The 19,119-nt window shown below is 42.2% G+C and overlaps 1 protein-coding gene across 2 annotated transcripts in view; it reads left to right on the forward strand.

Moving 5' to 3' along the window:
* The window catches only part of galnt1 (UDP-N-acetyl-alpha-D-galactosamine:polypeptide N-acetylgalactosaminyltransferase 1), a 244,408-nt gene that overhangs the window by 133,071 nt on the left and 92,218 nt on the right, over positions 1 to 19,119 (forward strand). The gene's annotated exons all lie outside the window — the stretch shown is intronic.

Consider the following 19,119-nt stretch of genomic DNA (forward strand, 5'->3'; position numbering starts at 1 on the left):
AACAAAATGTCCTTGGTGAGGAAAACAAGACTTGTTATTTATGGCAGCAGTTCACCAACAATACTTAGTATGGTGAGGCTAAATTTCACTTGCTTTGGCTTTATTTCACTATGACAATAACTGAAAGTTAAATACACTCTAAGTGTATGTGTACCAATTTTATAGATAAAACAAAATATGTAGCAAAATTATAAGCTATATGATTCTATAAATAAAAACCAAAAGAAAATACACGAGCCCTAATTGTAATGGTCTACTATATCTCTGATGTAACACACATTGCTTATGGACTCCTCTAATTTTTTTAATGGAATGTGTGCAACACTGGCAAATTTGCATATATTGGCTAATCATAATAACTGCCCTGAGAAAGTGGTTGTCAGTGTTTCTCTTGCCCCACTGCAGTCCTTGTAATGATGTGCTGCCATGATGGTAGGTACAATAGTGTAGAGTCCCTGCTACTGGATTGACAAAGGTTGTAAATTCAAATCCTACCATGGCAAATTGTGAAATTGAATTCAATAAATCTGGTCATTTGTGAGCTGACCCGAGAAACAAAATGACCATAAAGCCTGTTGAATTGTCATTAAGCCCAACTGGTTCACTTATCCCTGCCACCCCTACCCGTCTGGTCAATACATGATTCCAGTCCCACACTATGTGGTTGACTTTTAATGACCTCTGGAGGCTTAAAAAGCCACTATTTTGTAAACAAGTAAAGAATCTCTACAAAGTTATCTAAATAGAGAAACATTTATCAAAAATCTCTTTTTATAACCCATTTACTATTTTGCCTTTTCTATGGTTTCAAAAATCATTGCTATGGAAATCATGGATCTTTAATACAATAATGTAGTCATTCATGAGCAAAATTACCTATGGAAAAATGTAACCTCTCTTACTTTTACATATAAACATTGGTACATTCCTTTCAAGGATATGAATAGGAAATAGAGCTATTGAACTTTCTGTACTGCAAAGTAGCCCTGGAAATCAAGGAAGTAGGACTCACTGCCACAGCTCCTTCCCTCTACAAAATGTGTACCACATGCTATGTGGGTCTTGGTCCTCACACAGCCTGTTCTTCCTTCTGGATATCTCTGTTAGGAGGACATCCAGGTCGGATTCCCTGAAGTTTGTTGCTCTTCTCTTCAGTCTGGCTCTCATCCTTCTTGCCCAGGTTGCTTGCTTCTGTGCTTCCATTGCCTCTTTGTGCAGCAGCGTCTTTTATATCCCGCTGTTGCATCACAACTCCGCCTCTCTCCCAGCTATTCCCAACCATTGTTCTGGTAACCAGCCAGAGCCTACTTGGGGCCTAACTCTAACTCCTGCCTCTTAACATTTTTTCCGCCACCTTCTACACCTACCCACAATGCCCACCCCCCCCAGCATATCTAAGAAGTTGCAAGAGGATTTACACAGCCTACACTCATTTCAGTATCCGACCATGTGATTTATGATGGGGTCAGTGCTGCAACATTATGGTGGGTGAAAGCACCTCACTTCCAGCCTGCAGCGTGCCATCAAAATTTCTGCCCCTTGTGTATTGTAACTAGATTTAAAGGGACAGCCACTGGGCCAAACCTGAATAAACAGAAATAGGAATTTTTTATCACAATATTTGATGTCCCGTGGTCATTTGATATTATGTCACCTTTGGGGTTAATGGCTCCATCATGGAGGTCTGATATAAGTCACTTCAAACTTTAATTGCAGGCTTTTGAACTAAATACTGTATAGAATTCAGGCATCATTTTTGGAAGACTTTTTAAGCAACTAATTTTCCCATTTTACCTGCTAATGTTTAACTCAGACTGTCTTGTATAATACCTACCTCTTGCCCAATATTGTAGGATTTCAGGAACTATGTTGATAAAATGATATGCTGAGTAAGGGGGGGTGGGGGTTGTAATTGATTATATTCATTAAATTGGAACTATTACATAGTCAAATAAATAAACCTATACAAGAACAAATTATACAATATTTGGTCAAATATTCATTCAACATATTATTGAGTGTGTTAATGTACTAAATTAAACCCAGCTTGTTCAGTTACAGTTTTGAATCAATACATCCGCTTAGGCTATAAACAGAATTGGTCCAGAGCATCACAAGTTTTATGCAGAACAAGTATTGAATAATCTAACCAAATGATGTACTTATTATGCCAGGCATGTGTCGGCTGCCTTGATAATTGGTCAATAATGGACTTCAGTATCCGATACTCTCACTTGTAATTGATCAATATAGCCTTAAAGAGTAAAATGAATGCTCCATACTGTTAATTAGAACACAAATTTATTGCTAAAATAGCATATTTTGAGTGTTCGCACTGACAAAAACGGTATGTTGGCTGTTGATTACTCTGCATACTTTCTCATGCAATGCCACTGAAAGCATCGAGTATGTCTGAGGAAGCATCTAACATTATTGTTAATCGGGTATTCACATTTCTTGGTGGGCCATCAGGTCTTTGATCCCATTTTCCTCCACATAGACTAATTGCCAAAACTCGGTCTGGTCTCCTCTCTCTGCAAATGCAAGTATGAGGGTTCCAGGGGTAGCCACAGGGCACCTTATGCAGCCTGACATGCCTAGAATCCCTCTGTATGTCGTTTTCCCCTTAAGAACATAAGAAGCAGGAGTAGGTCAATCGGCCCCTCAAGCCTGCTCCGCCATTCAATAAGATCATGGCTGATCCAATCTTGTCCTCAACACCACTTTCCCGCTCTCTCCCCATACTCCTTGACTCCCTTGTAGTTCAAATGTCTGTCGATCTCTGCCTTGAATATATTCAGTGACTTCGCCTCCACAGTTCCTTGGGGTAGAGAATTCCAAAGATTCACGACCCTCCAAAGAAATTCCTTCTCTCCATCCCCCTTGCAATAAAGGCCAACATTATATTAGCCTCCCTAATTACTTGCTGTACCTGCATGCTACGTTTTTGTGTTTCATGTACTAGGACCCCAGATCCATTTGTACTGCAGCATTTTGTAGCCTCACTCCATTTAAATAATAATTTGCTTTTTCATTCTTCCTTCCAAAGTGGATAACCTCACATTTTCCCACATTATACTCCATCTGCCAAATTTTTGCCCACTCACTTAACCTCTCTATATCCCTTTGCAGACTCTTTGGGCTCGAATTTCACAGGGCTGTGGAGGTGGGAATAGAAGCGTGTGGGGTGTTAAAATTGCAAAAAGTGGCAGATGGGCCCAACCCTGCCTCCATCCTGCCTTCAAGCAATTTTCAAGAAATCGTGTTTACTGGTCCCGCCTCCATGACGCGGGAAAGGCCCTTAACAAGCACTAAATTGCCTCTATTATCCCATTTTGAAAGGCCTTTGTGATTTTAACCCTTTTCCCACGTGAAGCATGCCTGCTCTGAAACACGACTGTGAAACCTGGCGGGAGCACAGTTGGATTGCTGACTATCAGCTGCAGCTCCACCATTAAATAGGATATTTGATCAGCCATCATTTGCAGGTGGCAGGACTTTGTTGTTTCAGGACTGGGGGAACTTTTCGAAGGCATAACCACAGCTGTGGAAGTTTGGAGCCTCACACCCATCTCCAGTGTGACCTCCTGGGAAACCCCTCTCGCCACCTTCACTGAGCGCTTCCTCAACTGAGGCATATACCAAGTAATCCTAAGCCCTCAATGTGGAAGTCCCATTAGCGAAATGACACACACCACAACTGCAGCAGTAGTCATCAGATTTTTTATTTACAGTAACCATCTGATGACTTTTTAATATTAAACATCAAATTTCAGCCAAGTGACTACCCTTGTGACTATTTGTGCAGCATCTTTCTCTTACGCGTGCTCCTACGTGGTGCTTCCCCTGTGGCTTCAGCAGATGTGGAGGCCCCTTGCTCACTTTCTTGCTGCTCTTGTCTCGACACTTTTGGCGGGCGTCCTCTGGGGTGGCGAACCTGTGATGGCTCGCCAACAGTCTGCTGCTCCTGCGGCTGTGCAGGGGTTGAGACGCCGACCTCAGTTGGGTGTGGACTCTGGTGGGGCTCTGACCGAGGGCTCTGCAGTGGCATGGAAGTGTGAGCGCTTGGAGAGGAACCCCCACTTCCTTGATGTCTGCCGCCAACTTCCCTCCCATGGGTCAGGTCCCTCTCAGCGCCTGCAAGTGACTGGAGAGCACCTTGCTGCACATCAGGGGGGCAATGGGGACCCGTATCTGTACTGGCAGTCCTACTCAGAAGGACTTCCATGAAGGTCTGGTTTCTCTGTTCAATAGATGACCATCGCTCCTCCAGAGATGTCATTTCTATTCAGAACACTCACCATGTTTTCTGCACTCTGGCGACTTATCACCTCCATGGAGATTGCCATCCTTTCCATGGTGGTGCGTTCATGCGCCAATGACACCACAAAGGCTCTGCTCATGTTCGCAATGGACTCCTCCATTCGCTCCACACTCACAGCGACCCTGGAGACAAAACCTGCCAGAGACTCCTGCATCTGTTCCTGAAGTTCCAGCACCACTGATCTTGTGGATAGACCCAGAGGCAGAGAGCCGACATGCAGCTGAGCCGAGCTGGCAGAATCCTGCACCCTCCAACGAGGACTCTCCACTGCTGTCCCTGTCTCCACCATCTGCTGATGCTCACTTGTGAGCTGTGATACACCAGGTGACGACACTATATCTCGCGAAGGTCCCACCGAGGTGTGAGTGTCTGCGCTGGTGCTGGGTGCGTTGAATTCTGCTGATGCTGCGCCCTCAAGAGGTTGCAGCTTCCTCTGAGGAGTCTGGATAGTGGGGACAGGTGCGGTCGATGGTCCTGTGGGGGAGTAAAGGAAAGAGTCCGAGATATGATGCCAAGGTTACATGCAAATTGCATATTGCAGATGATCATAAGTCCACCTGTTAGAGCTTCAGAATCATTATCAGTGACTCATGCAATGTCAATGAGAGAGATGGAAAGCTATTCTGTCACCAGCTTGCTGTCATGCACCCGTCTGTCCGTCCCCCACTTGCGCATCGTCCTCCACTCCCACGATCTCTAGGACTGCCTCCTCCCAGGGTGTAGGGGGTTTTGGTTTGGGGTTTGTGTCTGGCCAGTCAGGCGTATCTGAGCTGCTCCAGCCCCGTGCGGTTCGAATCGCTTCCCCTCTGGTTCTGACCACCGGACTTATTACGAGCAGCGATATAAACAAAATGAGACCAGTGGTTTGGTGCAAAGAAAACCAATGTTTATTGAAAATAGAGAAAAATAAACACTATACAGAGAAAAATCACAATGTATGTAACACAATTACACTTAGCGGGGGAGGAGAAACGGACACATCGAGGGAAAAGGACTAATGACAATTTTAGCAATCCCCTTAACTCCCACCATTTACACCTATCTAAGTTGTCTTGCGCTGGGCCAGAAAGTTTATGCTCACCAGTCTCGGATGTTACAACGCCTGCTCCGTGCCCCGTTGCCTGCCGATGTCTTTAGGGTTTTCACCGCCCAGAGCAGAGATACCCCAGTGATTCAAAGGTAGCTGTCGGTATCCTGCTTCCCTGGATGGGCTCTTCGTCGTCTATCTTCTTGATGGTAAGGCAGGGCACTGGAGTCCAGGCGAGAGAGAGAGATATGACTTCCTGAGGGACTACTTCTACCCCTTTCTGGGAGCCCTTATCACTCGCCAGATCAGCCTGTTTCTTTGTCTGACCTGGACGTATTGAAGTCTATACAAAGGAAACCGTTCTGGGCCCATCGACCTGGATGGCTGGTTAATCGGTTTTTGAACGTCCTGTTTTCCTTTGTGTAACTGGTCTTGTGATGGGGCCATTCCAGTTTGAATGCCCCGTTGATCGTTTCCAATCAGTGTTGAAGTCAGCTAACGAAGGTCTGAATGCAGCTATTACCCGTTGATTATCTGTGCAAACGGCCTTGATGGGTTTTAATCAGAGGCCCGAATGCCACGGTTTGCTTCTCGTACATAAATGCAGAAGGCCTGTCTGCCTTGTAATTTCTGGAACATTCCTTCTTTTTCAGTCCAAACCTGAACTTTGCAGGCCTTGGCCATGAGGTTCACCGTAGCCATCTTGTTGGGCCCTGGAGCCCTGGATTTTAAACTCAGTCCAGCCAGGGTTTCTCCAATAAGCCAGAAGTAAATCTTCAGGGGAGACATGAAATTTGCGAATCCTTTCAAGGGGGTGAGCTGGGCTACTGAGGGTGGCCCTCCTCCTGTCCTCGCTCTTTCCCTCTTATTGTGAGCTCTCTTTTCCTGCAATGAGGGAGACAAGTGGAGTTTGAGTGAGAATGAAGGAGTGAGTGTAGAGAATCCATAGCATAGATGCTTAGAAGGAGGCAAAGATGGAGTGAGGTGGCAAGACCAAGGGCCCTCCCTGTGTTTTGTAAGTTGTTTTCATAGCATCACAGTGATAAGGAGTGTGAGGGCTGCATAGTCGAATAGTTAGGTGAATGTGACGATAGAGAGAGAGGGAATGGGTAAGGGTGCATGGATGTGAGTGTCAAGTGGGATGTGGAGGAAGAGATTGCTAAAGCTGAGTGCTGGTGAGGAGAGGCAATGGGAATCAGATTGAGGGTGATGGGAAAGTCATACTCACTTTTCCAATGCGCAGAAGGTCATGAATCCTCTTCCTGCACTGAAGCCAGGTTCTGCGGGTTATCGACAAAGAGTTGACCTCCTGGGCCACCTGGACCCACACAGCCTTGGTCTGCTGGGGAGGCTTCTTCCTCCCTGAAGAAGCAAAGAGCACCTCTTTATTGGCTCTTGCTCCCTCCACTAAAGCTTGCAGGACGACGTCATCAAACCTGGGAGCAGACCTAGGTCTCTCGCTGGTCATTCTGCTTCCAGGTCCCTCTAACATGAAAGGCCAAAAGGTTGTCAGTCTGCAGAAGTAGCAAGGTTTGTTGCAAACCTTAAATGCAGCAGCAATGATGATGTCATCGGAGGCGAGTTTCAAACTGAAAAAACTAATTGGGCCATGGGTTCCCACACGCTGGAACTCAGTTGCCCACTTAAGTTAAAATCGCATCATTCTCCCACATCGATTTAGAATTGGGTGGCTAACACGAAAAGCGGATTACACGACCCCAGCCCGCCCCAGTAACAAAATCAAGCCCTTTGTGTCCCCCTCACAACTTGCAACTCACCCATCTTTGTATCATCAGCAAATTTGGCTACAGTACACTCGGTCCCTTCATCCAAGTCATTAATATAGATTGTAAATAGTTGAGGACCCAGCACTGATCCTTGTGGCACCCCACTTGTTACTAGTTGCCAACCGGAAAATGACCCATTTATCCCGACCCTCTGTTAGTTAGCCAATCCCCTATCCATGCCAAAATATTACCCCCAACCCCGTGCGCTCTTATCTTGTGCAGTTACCTTTTATGTGGCACCTTATCGAATGCCTTCAGGAAATCCAAATACACTACATCTACTGGTTCCCCTTTATCCACTGTTTGTTACATCCTCAAAGAGCTCTAGCAAATTTGTCAAACACGATTTCCCTTTCATAAAACCATGTTGACTCTGCTTGATTGTCTTATGATTTTCTAAATGTCCTGCTATTACCTCCTTAATAATGGATTCCAGCATTTTCCCAATGACATGTTAGGCTAACTGGCCTATAGTTTCCTGCTTTCTGTCTCCCTCCTTTCTTGAATAGGGGCGTTACCTTTTGCGGTTTTCCAATCCGCTGGGACCTCTCCAGAATCCAGGGAATTTTGGTAGATTACAACCAACGCATCTGCTATCTCTGCAGCCACTTCTTTTAAGACCCTAGGATGTAGGTCATCAGGTCCAGGGGACTTGTTGGCCTTTAGCCTCATTAGTTTGCTTAGTACTTTTTCTCTAGTGATAGAGATTGTTTTAAGTTCCTCCCTCCCTATAGCCCCTTGATTATCTATTATTATTGGGATATCTCAGAGAAATTCCCAATGGGGAGTCCACTGGTGCTCATTATGGTGCTGGAGAATAGGAGGATTGAACAGTTAGCTCAGTGAGCCGGAATTAGTATTAGTAAAAACAAATGAGTGAAAACGGTTGAAATATTGCAGATTCAATGTACTGTACTTGCCTGTGCCCATTAAATCAGCTACTGCCACAACTGATTCTCTAGAAATATTGGATGCTCATTTCACAGACTGACCTTTAGAAATTAATATCCTGTACAACTGAATGTGAGAAAATGAAGAGCAAGATGTCACCGCACCCCTAACAGTATTTAAATTAAGTCTGTTTGGGCCAAGTGCTTTCTACGTCACTGGTTCCAACCCCTCAAACTACACAACATCACAAAGTATACAGAGTTTCAGCAGGATGCAACTGCTGCCTATTTTCCGTTACAATAGGACAAATGTTTGTTGGTACAACAGGCGGCTGGCAGAAGAAAGTCTATAATACTGCATTTATATATAAGACAGAGAAGCATTACACGTGTGAAGCATGTACATGTTGTGAAAACAGACCAAGGGGTAGAGTTTCTGCTTTGGGTACAATCAGCGATCGGGGCACAAATTGTGCCCAAAATGGTGCTAGTTTTGAGAAGTTTTTTTCTCTCTCGTTTCCTCTCAAAATCATTTGCATATCGTCGACTGTAAAATCTGTCATGAACGAGTGCAGTCAGGCAGCATTTCAGAATGTAATTGTTAAATTTTGCTTTAAAAAAATTCCTTGATATATTTAAGAGTGGTTACTTGGTGCACTTTGATTAATACAGCTGAAAATGGGTTTATCACAAAAATAAACATTTCAATCAGTTTCTAGACTACCACCTGTGAGTAACCTGATTTTAAATAACTGAAGATGAGTTTAAAAAAAAGCTCAGAACTATTTTCTAGTTATATTGGTGTACAGTAGTTTGTTAGTAAATTTTAAAACTGTATATACCTATTAGTATCTTTGCATCCCAAAAAATACCTTAATTTTTAGAGCCTCCTCGAATGCCTGCAGACATGCGCAACTAGTGGAAACTCTCGATGGTGAATAATTTGATCTGGGGGCATGGCCAGTTCTGTGGGCGGGGCCTTCTTATAGCACATTGTTTTTTAAACTAACGCAAAAGATCGAGGAAATTCGATTTGTACTGAATGTAATTTGTGCTTAAAATTCCACGATCTTTTGTGCTGGTTTTGCCAACTTCGGGTGAATTGTGCCGAAAAATCAGCGCAACCAAGCAGAAACTCCAGGCCAAGAATTTTAACAATAGTATTTGAAACCAGTTTTATAGTATTTGCAGGGCTCTGGGGTAAGGGCAGGGTAGTGGGACAAATTGGATAGCGCTTTCAAAATGCCGGCGCAGGCACGATGGGCTGTATTGTATCAGTCTATATTTGTTTTGTATTCAGCCTGATGTAATGAAAATTTCATGAACCAAATTGGAATTGTCACAATTGTCTCCTTTAAATGCACTATTTTTCCCAGATGATATTTATTCCAAATTCATAAACTTGAGTAACTGTAACCTTTTTGTAACAGCTCTGCTTTTTGTGTCAATTATTTTTCCAAAAGCTAGTTTCACTGCCAGTACCCTAATTGCAAATAATTATCTTTAACTTTATTTCATTTATCTTTTGTTTGTTTGTGCAGTCTGTGCAAAATATTTTTGTTCCAACCATGAAACCCAATGATCTCATTAGGGGAAAAGCTGTTACTAAGACAGACAATAATTTTGGCAACAGTATTTGAGGTTTCATCTGTTGAGGAAGCTGACTTAACATAGCTGAAAATGGTCATTAGCCCAGTGTACATCAGTGATCTAATCATTTCAATATTGACTTTTGATCCTTCATACAAATGCGTTCAGTAATTCCCTCTGTCCAATTCTGTGATGATATCGGGCTTACTGTTTAAACAAAAATAATCAACACATAGGCAGAATGTTCTTGTATTACTTTTTCACAAATCAATTTTCAAACAGGCTTTAATAGACAAAAAAAAAATCCCCCATCATACTTCAGTGCCTTCCACTTAGCACCATTCAAGGAAGAGTTTTGCTTCCCAGATCTCTCTACCTTAATGAGATTGATTATGGAATAAGAGTGCATTCAATCTATCAAGTTTGTTCCTCTACAAATCTTGTATAATCTGTTCTGTCATAACCTGGGCTAACTAATTTGCTCCTTTTTTGAATATTGGGATAATATTTGCTATTTTGTAGCTCACTTGATTATAGCACCTGTGTTTTTGTGAAATTCCTAAAACATTGACTAGAATCATGATTTTCCTTCTCATTTTGTTTGAAGATTGTGTGCTATTTGGCCTAGATTCTCCTGCGCATTGTAATTCTGTGTGAGATTCATTCTCCAAAAGCTATTTTTGGATAACAATTGAGAGTGGATATTGCCAGCCCACTCCCATATTCAGCATCATTTTCTAGTGGCCCAATGCAAGAACACTTAATTCTGTGGGAAGTTCCAGGTCTTTGAGCAAAATAATACAATCAAGCAGAGTCAACATAGTTTTATGAAAGAGAAATCGCGTTTGACAAATTTGCTAGAGTTCATTGAGGATGTAACGAGCAGGGTGGACAAAGGGGAACCAGTAGATGTAGTGTATTTGGATTTCCAGAAGGCATTCGATAAGGTGCCACATAAAGGTTACTGCACAAGATAAGAGCTCACGGTGTTAGGGGTAATATATTAGACTGGATAGAGGATTGGCTACCTGACAGAAAACAGAAAGTCGGAATAAATGGGTCATTTTAAGGTTGGCAAACTGTAACTAGTGGGGTGCCACAGCAATCAGTGCTGGGGCCTCAACTATTTACAATCTGTATTAATGACTTGGATGAAGGGACCGAGTGTACTGTTGCCAAAGTTGCTGATGATACAAAGATAGGTGGGAAAGCAAGTTGTGAGGAGTACATAGAAACATAGGAAAATAGGAGCAGGAGTAGGCCCTTCGAGCCTGTTCCGCCATTCAATATGATCATGGCTGATCCTCTATCTCGATACAATATTCCTGCTCTCTCCCCATACCCCTTGATGTACACAGTCTGCAAAGGGATATAGATAGGTTAGGTAAGGGGGCAAGAATTTGGCAGCTGGAGTATAATGTGGGAAAATGTGAGGTTATCCACTTTGGTAGAAAGAATAAAAAAGCAAAATATTATTTAAATGGAGAGAGACTACAGAATGCTGCAGTACAGAGGGATCTGAGTGTCCTCGTACATGAAACACAAAATTAGCATGCAGGTACAGCAAGTAATTAGGAAGGCAAATGGAATATTGGCATTCATTGCAAGGGGGGTGGAGTATAAAAGTAGGGAAGTCTTGCTACAACTGTACAGAGCATTGGTGAGACCACACCTGGAGTACTGTGTACAGTTTTGGTCTCTTTATTTAAGGAAGGATATACTTGCATTGGAGGCAGTTCAGAGAAGGTTCACTAGGTTGATTCCTGGGGAGATTGGTAAGAAACTAGAGAGAGATGTGGGTTCAGGGATAGGACAAGGAGGAACCTGCGTAAGGTTTGACTTGTTGGACAATGGGAATAGAAAAGCAGCTGAGGCGGCTGCATGGATGATCTCAATCTTAGTAATAAAGAAGTCCTGAAAATAAGCGATTTAGGTATGGGGGAAGTTAAAGGATTTCCTTGATCACTGTCATTCAAAGGGATTATTACAAAGCACATCCACTTCCTAGTATAACTATTGATGTATTTAGTCTGTTTCTATAACAATTCAATCTTTTAATTCCTTAGTCCCATACAATTTTTTTTGTGATATAGCTTTCCTTTTAAAGTTGATCCCAATTCTTTTAAAAAGGGGTGAAGGCGAAATTTGCTCTTCCAACTTCTTAGTGTTATCGACATTTTATGGTCAAATTTAAAGTATAATTTTTCTATGGAAAGCAAAAATATAGCACGTATGGGTAATGCTCTTTAACTGGTAACTATCTCTATTACCGTGTTCATGTTTATTGAAATCTGCAGCATAATATGAAGGTTTATCAGAGATGCTCCTTTAGTTTGATTGACATCCATTAACTGAAAATGTTAGACACCCGGGGGTCTGGAGTTCACAAATAAATGAGTTGAAATTGCACATTAAACCGGTTGTTACTAATAGCACAATTTCAACCAGAAAGCTGCATTCATCCTTGTTTTCAGTCATTCGCTTAATTCAATTTGGGAGGGTTTTATTCTTTCAATATTTAAATGAATCTTTTCCTCAATCAGAGCTTATTTTATGATGCAACATCTCACTGGATTTTAATAGGATTTATCACTAACTCTCACCCCATTTTAAGAGATTTTAAGATTTGGTTCTTTATTAATCTGTTGAGCAATTCTCATCAAGTGTCAAAGACAAGAAACACTGACATTTTACAAGCACCATCTTCCATGAAATGTAAGATCTCTTCACAGTGGAAAGAATTCTCTTTTCCACCCATTCCTGGCTGCTCATTTCCCCTCATGTTCCCCTCCCACCTTCCTGGTTTGTGACCAGGGCCATAGAAACATTGCAAACATGTTTTTCCTTTGTGACAGTACTGTAGTTGTAATGTAGGGCAGAGTATACATCAGGAAATTAGAGGCACATGTAACAAGGGTAATACAGTAATCATGGGGGATTTTAATCTGCACATAGACTGGGCAATCCAAATTTGCAGTAATAGTGTGGCGGACAAATTCATGGAATGTATACAAGATAATTTTCTAGATCAGTATGTTCAGGAAGCAACTAGAACAGTCTATTTTAGATCTAGTATTGTGCAATGAGAGGTTTAATTAATAACCTTGTAGTAAAAGGGGCCCTTAGGGAAGAGTGACCATAATATGATCGAATTTTATATTGAGATTGAAAGTGATTTAATTAAATCTGAAACTAGGGTCTTAAATCTAAACAAAGCAAACTACGTAGGTATGAAGGGCGAGTTGGCTAAAGTAGATTGGTAAACTACATTAAAAGGTATGACTGTAGACAAGCAATGGCTAGCATTTAAAGAATTAATACATAATTTACAACAAATATACATTTCTTTAAGGCACAAAACCCCACAGAAAAAGTGGTCCAACCATGGCTAACAAGAGAAGTTAAAGATAGTATTAGATCAAAGGAAGAGGCTTATAATATTGCCAAAAAGAGTAGTAAGCCTGAGGATTTTAGAATTCAGCAAAGGAGGACCAAGAAGTTGATTGATAAAGGGAAAATAGAATATGAGAGTAAACTAGCGAGAGACATAAAAACAGACTCAAAGTTTCTATAGGTATGTAAAAGTAGCGAAAGTAAATGTGGATCCCTTGCAGGCTGAGACAGAAGAAATTATAATGGGGAATAAGGAAATGGCAGAGAAATTAAACAAATACTTTGTGTCTGTCGTCCGTGTCAGCTGTGGCTCAGTGGGTAGCTCACTTGCCTTTGAGTCAGAAGGTTATGGGTTCAAGTCCCACTCCAGTGACATAAATCCAGGCCATCACTCCAGTGACATAAATCCAGGCCATCACTCCAGTGCAGTGCTGAGGGAGTGCTGCAATGTCACAGGTGCTGTTTTTCGGATGAGATGTTAAACCGAGGTCCCGTCTGCTCTTTCAGGTGGACATAAAAGATCCCATGGCACTATTTCGAAGAAGAGCAGGGGGAGTTATCCCTGGTGTCCTGGCCAATATTTATCCCTCAATCAACATATCAAAAACAGATTATCTGGTCATTATCACATTGCAGTTTGAGGGAGCTTGCTGTGAACAAATTGGCTGCCGCGCTTTCCACATTACTACAGTGACTACACTCCAAAAGTACTTCATTGGCTGTAATGCGCTTTGAGACGTCTGGTGGTCATGAAAGGCACTATATAAATGTAAGGCTTTCTTCACGGAAAAAGACGCAAAAAACCTCCCGGAAATAGTGGAGAACCAAGAGTCTAGCGAGAATGAGGAACTGAAAGAAATTAGTATTTAGTTTAAAAAAAAAGTACTGGAGAAATTAATGGGACTGAAAGCCAATACATCCCCTGAACCTGATGGCCTACATCCTAGGGTTTTGAAAGAGATGGCTATAGAGATAGTGGATGCATTGCTTGTCATCTTCCAAAATTCCATAGATTCTAGAACAGTTCCCGTGGATTGGAAGGTAGCAAATGTAACCCCACTATTTAAGAAAGGAGGGAGAGAGAAAATGGGGAACTGCAGACCAGTTAGCCTGACATCAGTAGTAGGGAAAATGCTAGAATCTATTATTAAGGATGTGGTAACAGGGCACTTAGAAAATAATAATAGAATTGGGCAGTGTCAATATGGATTTATGAAAGGGAAATCATGTTTGACTTCGGTAGGAAAAATAGAAAAGCCGAGTATTTTTTAAATGGTGAGAGTTTGGGAAATGTTAGTGTTCAGAGGGACCTGGGTGTCCTTGTACACGAATCACTGAAAGTTAACATGCAGGTACAGCAAGCAATTAAGAAAGCAAATAGTATGTTGGCCCCTATTACAAGAAGATTTGAGTATAAGAGTAAAGATGTCTTACTGCAATTATATAGGGTCCTGGTGAGACCACATCTGGAGTATTGTGTATAGTTTTAGTGTCCTTACCTAAGGAAGGATATACTTGCCATAGAGGGAGTGCAACGAAAGTTCACCAGACTGATTCCTGGGATGGGGGGATTATCCTATGAGGAGAGATTGAGTAGACTAGGCCTACATTCTCTAGAGGTTAGAAGGATGAGAGGTGATCTCATTGAAACATACAAAATTCTGACAGGGTAGATGCAGGGAGGATGTTTCCCCTGGCTGGGGAGTCTAGAACCAGGGGTCGCAGTCTCAGAATAAGGGGTCGGCCATTTAGGACTGAGATGAGGAGAAATTTCTTCACTCGGAGGGTGATGAATCTTTCGAATTCTCTACCCCAGAGGGCTGTGGAGACTCAGCTGTTGAGTATATTCAAGATAGAGGTCGATAGATTTTTGGATATTGAGGGAATTAAGGGATATGGGGATAGTTCAGGAAAGTGGGGTTGGGGTAGAAGATCAGCCATAATCTTACTTAATGGCGCAGCAGGCTCGAGGGGCCGAATGGCCTACTCCTGCTCCTATTTCTTATGTTCTTTTGTGATAGAAAAATTGTGGATGTGTATTAGTACTCTACTGCTAAATCTGATAAATTATTTTAAAGCAATTTTAATTTCCAATGGCATGGTTATATCAGAGTGCTTATAAATCTGTGTTCATACGTTTGACTCAAATTACCCACTTGTATTCCCCCTAATTTCAAAATTGTTTATACAGTTTCTCCTCCCTTCAGAGAGGCGTTCTTTTCTCCCTCCCACTTCCTAGCTTAACGAGGTACTGTTTTTGCCTGCTTTCCCTTTCTATTTCATAGAGGCACACTTACTCCCCTAGCTCACACCTTACTGCCAATCTCCGCTCCTACCCGCTGATGCTGCTTTGCATGGGGATACAACTCTGCTTCTACACTGTGGGTAGGAATTCCTGATCACTCAAATCTATTGTGAAATCAGGCATTCAACCATGCCATTCAGCAGAATTGGGTCTTTTATGTAGGGGCATCATGTAGGAGGCAGCAGTAACATTGAAGGACTGAGTGGAAGATGACAATTTTCAAGGGGCGGGGTGGGATTTTCACATTCCATGGGGGAGAAAAAATATGGTTGTCACTTTCCCACATTTGAGTAGCCCAGAGGTAGATTATTCTTTTTCTTCTTGTATAATGTTGGGTTAGTTATCTGAAGCCACAGTTGTACATATGGATTTTCATGCCACCTTTGTGTTATTCTTTCATGTGACCTTCACTACACTCTGCATAAGGAACAAACCCTTGTGCCTTGTCTCTAGTACACTAGGACTATTGGGGAAATGGGTGGACAGTACTGCCTTCCCAAGAACTAAATATTCCAGGGTACTTGACCTTTCGAAAAGCTAGGCAAAATGGAAAAGGAGGTAGGGGTAGCCCTGATATTAAAGGATGACATAAAGACCATAGAAAGGAGAAAGGATCTTGGCCCAGAAAATCAGGATGTAGAATCAGTATGGGTGGAACTAAGAAAATAGCAAAGGACAGAAAACACTGGTGGCAGTAGTGTATTGACCCCCCCCCCCCCCCCCCAAACTGTAGTTACAGTCTTAGACAGCTTATAAATCAGCAAATTAGAGGAGCGTGTAACAAGGGTAATACAATAATCGTGGGGTACTTTACTCTTCATATAGACTGGGCAAACCAAATTTGCAAAAAAAGTTTGGAGGACGAATTCATGGAATGCATTTGAGACAGTTTTCTAGAACATTATGTCAAGGAACCAACTAGGAAACAGGCTATTTTAGATCTAGCATTGTGTAATGAGACAGGGTTAATTAGTAATCTTATAGTAAGGATCCCCTGTGGAAGAGTGATCATAATATGATAGAATTTCATATTGAGTTTGAGAGTGATATGGTTAAGCCCAAAACTAGGGTCTTAAATTTAAATAAAGACAATCACATAGGTATGAGGGGCGAGTTGATTAAGGTAGATTCGGAAATTAGATTAAAAGATATGATGGTAGACAAGCAATGGCAAACATTTCAAGAAAATGCAGCAAGACCTGGACATCATTCAGACTTGGGCTGACAAGTGGCAAGTAACATTCGCACCACACAAGTGCCAGGCAATGACCATCTCCAACAAGTGAGACTCTAACCATCTCCCCTTGACATTCAATGGCATTACCATCGCTGAATCCCCCACTATCAACATCCTGGGGGTTACCATTGATCAGAAACTGAACTGGACCAGCCATATAAATACTGTGGCTACAAGAGCAGGCCAGAGGCTGGGAATTCTGCGGCGAGTGTCTCACCTCCTGACTCCCCAAAGCCTTTCCACCATCTACAAGGCACAAGTCAGGAGAGTGATGGAATACTCTCCACTTGCCTGGATGAGTGCAGCTCCAACAATACTCAAGAAGCTCGACACCATTTAGGATAAAGCAGCCCGCTTGATTGGCACTCTATCCACCACCTTCAACATTCACTCCCTCCACCACCGGCGCACTGTGGCTGCAGTGTGTACCATCTACAAGATGCACTGCAGCAACTCGCCAAAGCTCCTTCAACAGCAACTTCCAAACCCGCGACCTCTACCAGTTAGAAGGACAAGGGCAGCAGACGCATGGGAACATCACCACCTACAAGTTCCCCTCCAAGCCATACACCATCCTGACTTGGACCTGTATCGCCGTTCCTTCACTGTCGCTGGGCCAAAATCCTGGAACTCCCTTCCTAACAGCATTGTGGGTGTACCTACACCATATGGACCGCAGTGGTTCAAGAAGGCGGCTCACCACCATCTTCTCAAGGGCAATTAGGGATGGGCACTAAATGCAGGCCTAGCTAGCGACGCCCACATCCCATCAATGAATAAAAAAAGTTTTTTTTTAAATAATTCAGAATTCTCAACGAACATGCATTCCCCTGAGAAATAAAAACTCCTTGGGAAAAGTGGTCCAACCGTGGCTGACTAGAGAAGTTAAGGATAGTATTCGATTAAAAGAAGAGGCTTAGTGTTGTCACAAAAGAATAGTAAGCGTGAGATTTGTGAGGCTTTTGGAAATCGGCAAAAGATGACTAAGAAATTGATAGAGGGAGAAAATAGAATGAGAATAAACTAGCAAGAAATATAAAAACAGATTGTAAGAGCTTCTACAAATATGTAAAAAGGAAAGGATTTGTGAAAGTAAGCATGGAACCCTTCGAGGCAGAGACAGCAGAAATTATAATGGGGAATACAGTAAACAAATATTTTGTATTTGTCTCCACAGTAGCAGACACAAAAAAATGACGGAAATAGTGCAGAACCAAGGGTCCAATGAGTGTGAGGAACTTGACGTAATTAATATTAGTAAAGAAAAAGTACTGGAGAAATTAATGGGACTAAAAGCCGTCAAATCCCCTGGACCTGATGGCCTTCATCCTAGGGTTTTAAAAGAGGTGGCTGCAGAGATAGTGGATGCATTGGTTTTAATCTTCCATAATTCCCTAGATTCTAGAATGGTCCCTGTAGATTGGAAGGTCGCAAATATAACCCTGCTATTCAAGAAAGGAGGGAGAGAGAAAATGAGGAACTGTAGGCAGTTAGCCTGACATTGGTAGTAGGGAAAATGCTAGAATCTATTATTAGGATCGTGGTAACAGGGCACTTAGAAAAACATAATATGATTAGGCAGAGTCAACATGGATTTATGGAAGGGAAATTGTGTTTGACAAATTTATTTGAGTTTTTTGAGGGTGTAGCTAGCAGGGTAGATAAGGGGGAACCAGTGGATGTAGTACATTTGGATTTTCAAAAGGCATTTGATAAAGTGCCACACAAGAGGTTGTTACACAAGATTAGGGCTCATGGGATTGGATATAATATATTGACTTGCATTGAAGATTAGTTAATGGACAGGAAACAAAATACAGGTCATTTTTGGGTTGGCAGGTTGTAACTAGTGGGGTGCCACAAGGATCACTGCTTGGGCCTCTGCTATTTACAACCTATGTCAATGATTAAATGAGGGGACTGAGCATAATGTATCCAAGTTTGCTGATGATACAAAGCTAGCCAGTAAAGTAAGCTGTGAAGAGGACGCAAAGGGATATAAACAGGCTAAGTGGGCAAGAAGGTGGTAGATGGAGTATAAAGTGGGGAAATGTGAAATTATCCACTTGGTAGGAAGAATAGAAAAGCAGAATACTTTTTACAGCGTAAGAGACTAGTAAATGTTGGCATGCAGAGGGATTGTGTGTCCCTGTACATCAAACACAGAAAGTTAACATGCAGGTACAACAAGCAATTAGGAAGGCAAATAGTATGTTAGCCTTTATTGTAAGGGGGTTGGAGTATAAGAGTAAGGAAGTCTTGCTGCAATCATATAGGGCTTTGGCGAGACCACACCTGGAGTATTGTGTACAGTTTTGGTCTCCTAACCTAAGGAAGGATATACTTGCCTTAGAGCGGGTGCAACAAAGGTTCACAAGATTGATTCCTAGGGTTGAGTAGATTGGACCTATATTCTCTGGAGTTTAGAAGAATGAGAGATGATCTCATTGAAATGTATAAAGTTCTTCGAGGACTTGACCGGGTAGATGCTGAGAAATTGTTTTCCCTGGCTGGAGGTATAGAACTAGGGATCAGAATAAGGGGTCGGCCATTTCAGGACTGAGAT

The sequence above is a fragment of the Somniosus microcephalus genome, chromosome 5 (genome assembly GCF_052327205.1).
Source record: "Somniosus microcephalus isolate GS21.2 chromosome 5, FLI_Smic_1.0, whole genome shotgun sequence".
Classification (NCBI taxonomy): domain Eukaryota; kingdom Metazoa; phylum Chordata; class Chondrichthyes; order Squaliformes; family Somniosidae; genus Somniosus; species Somniosus microcephalus.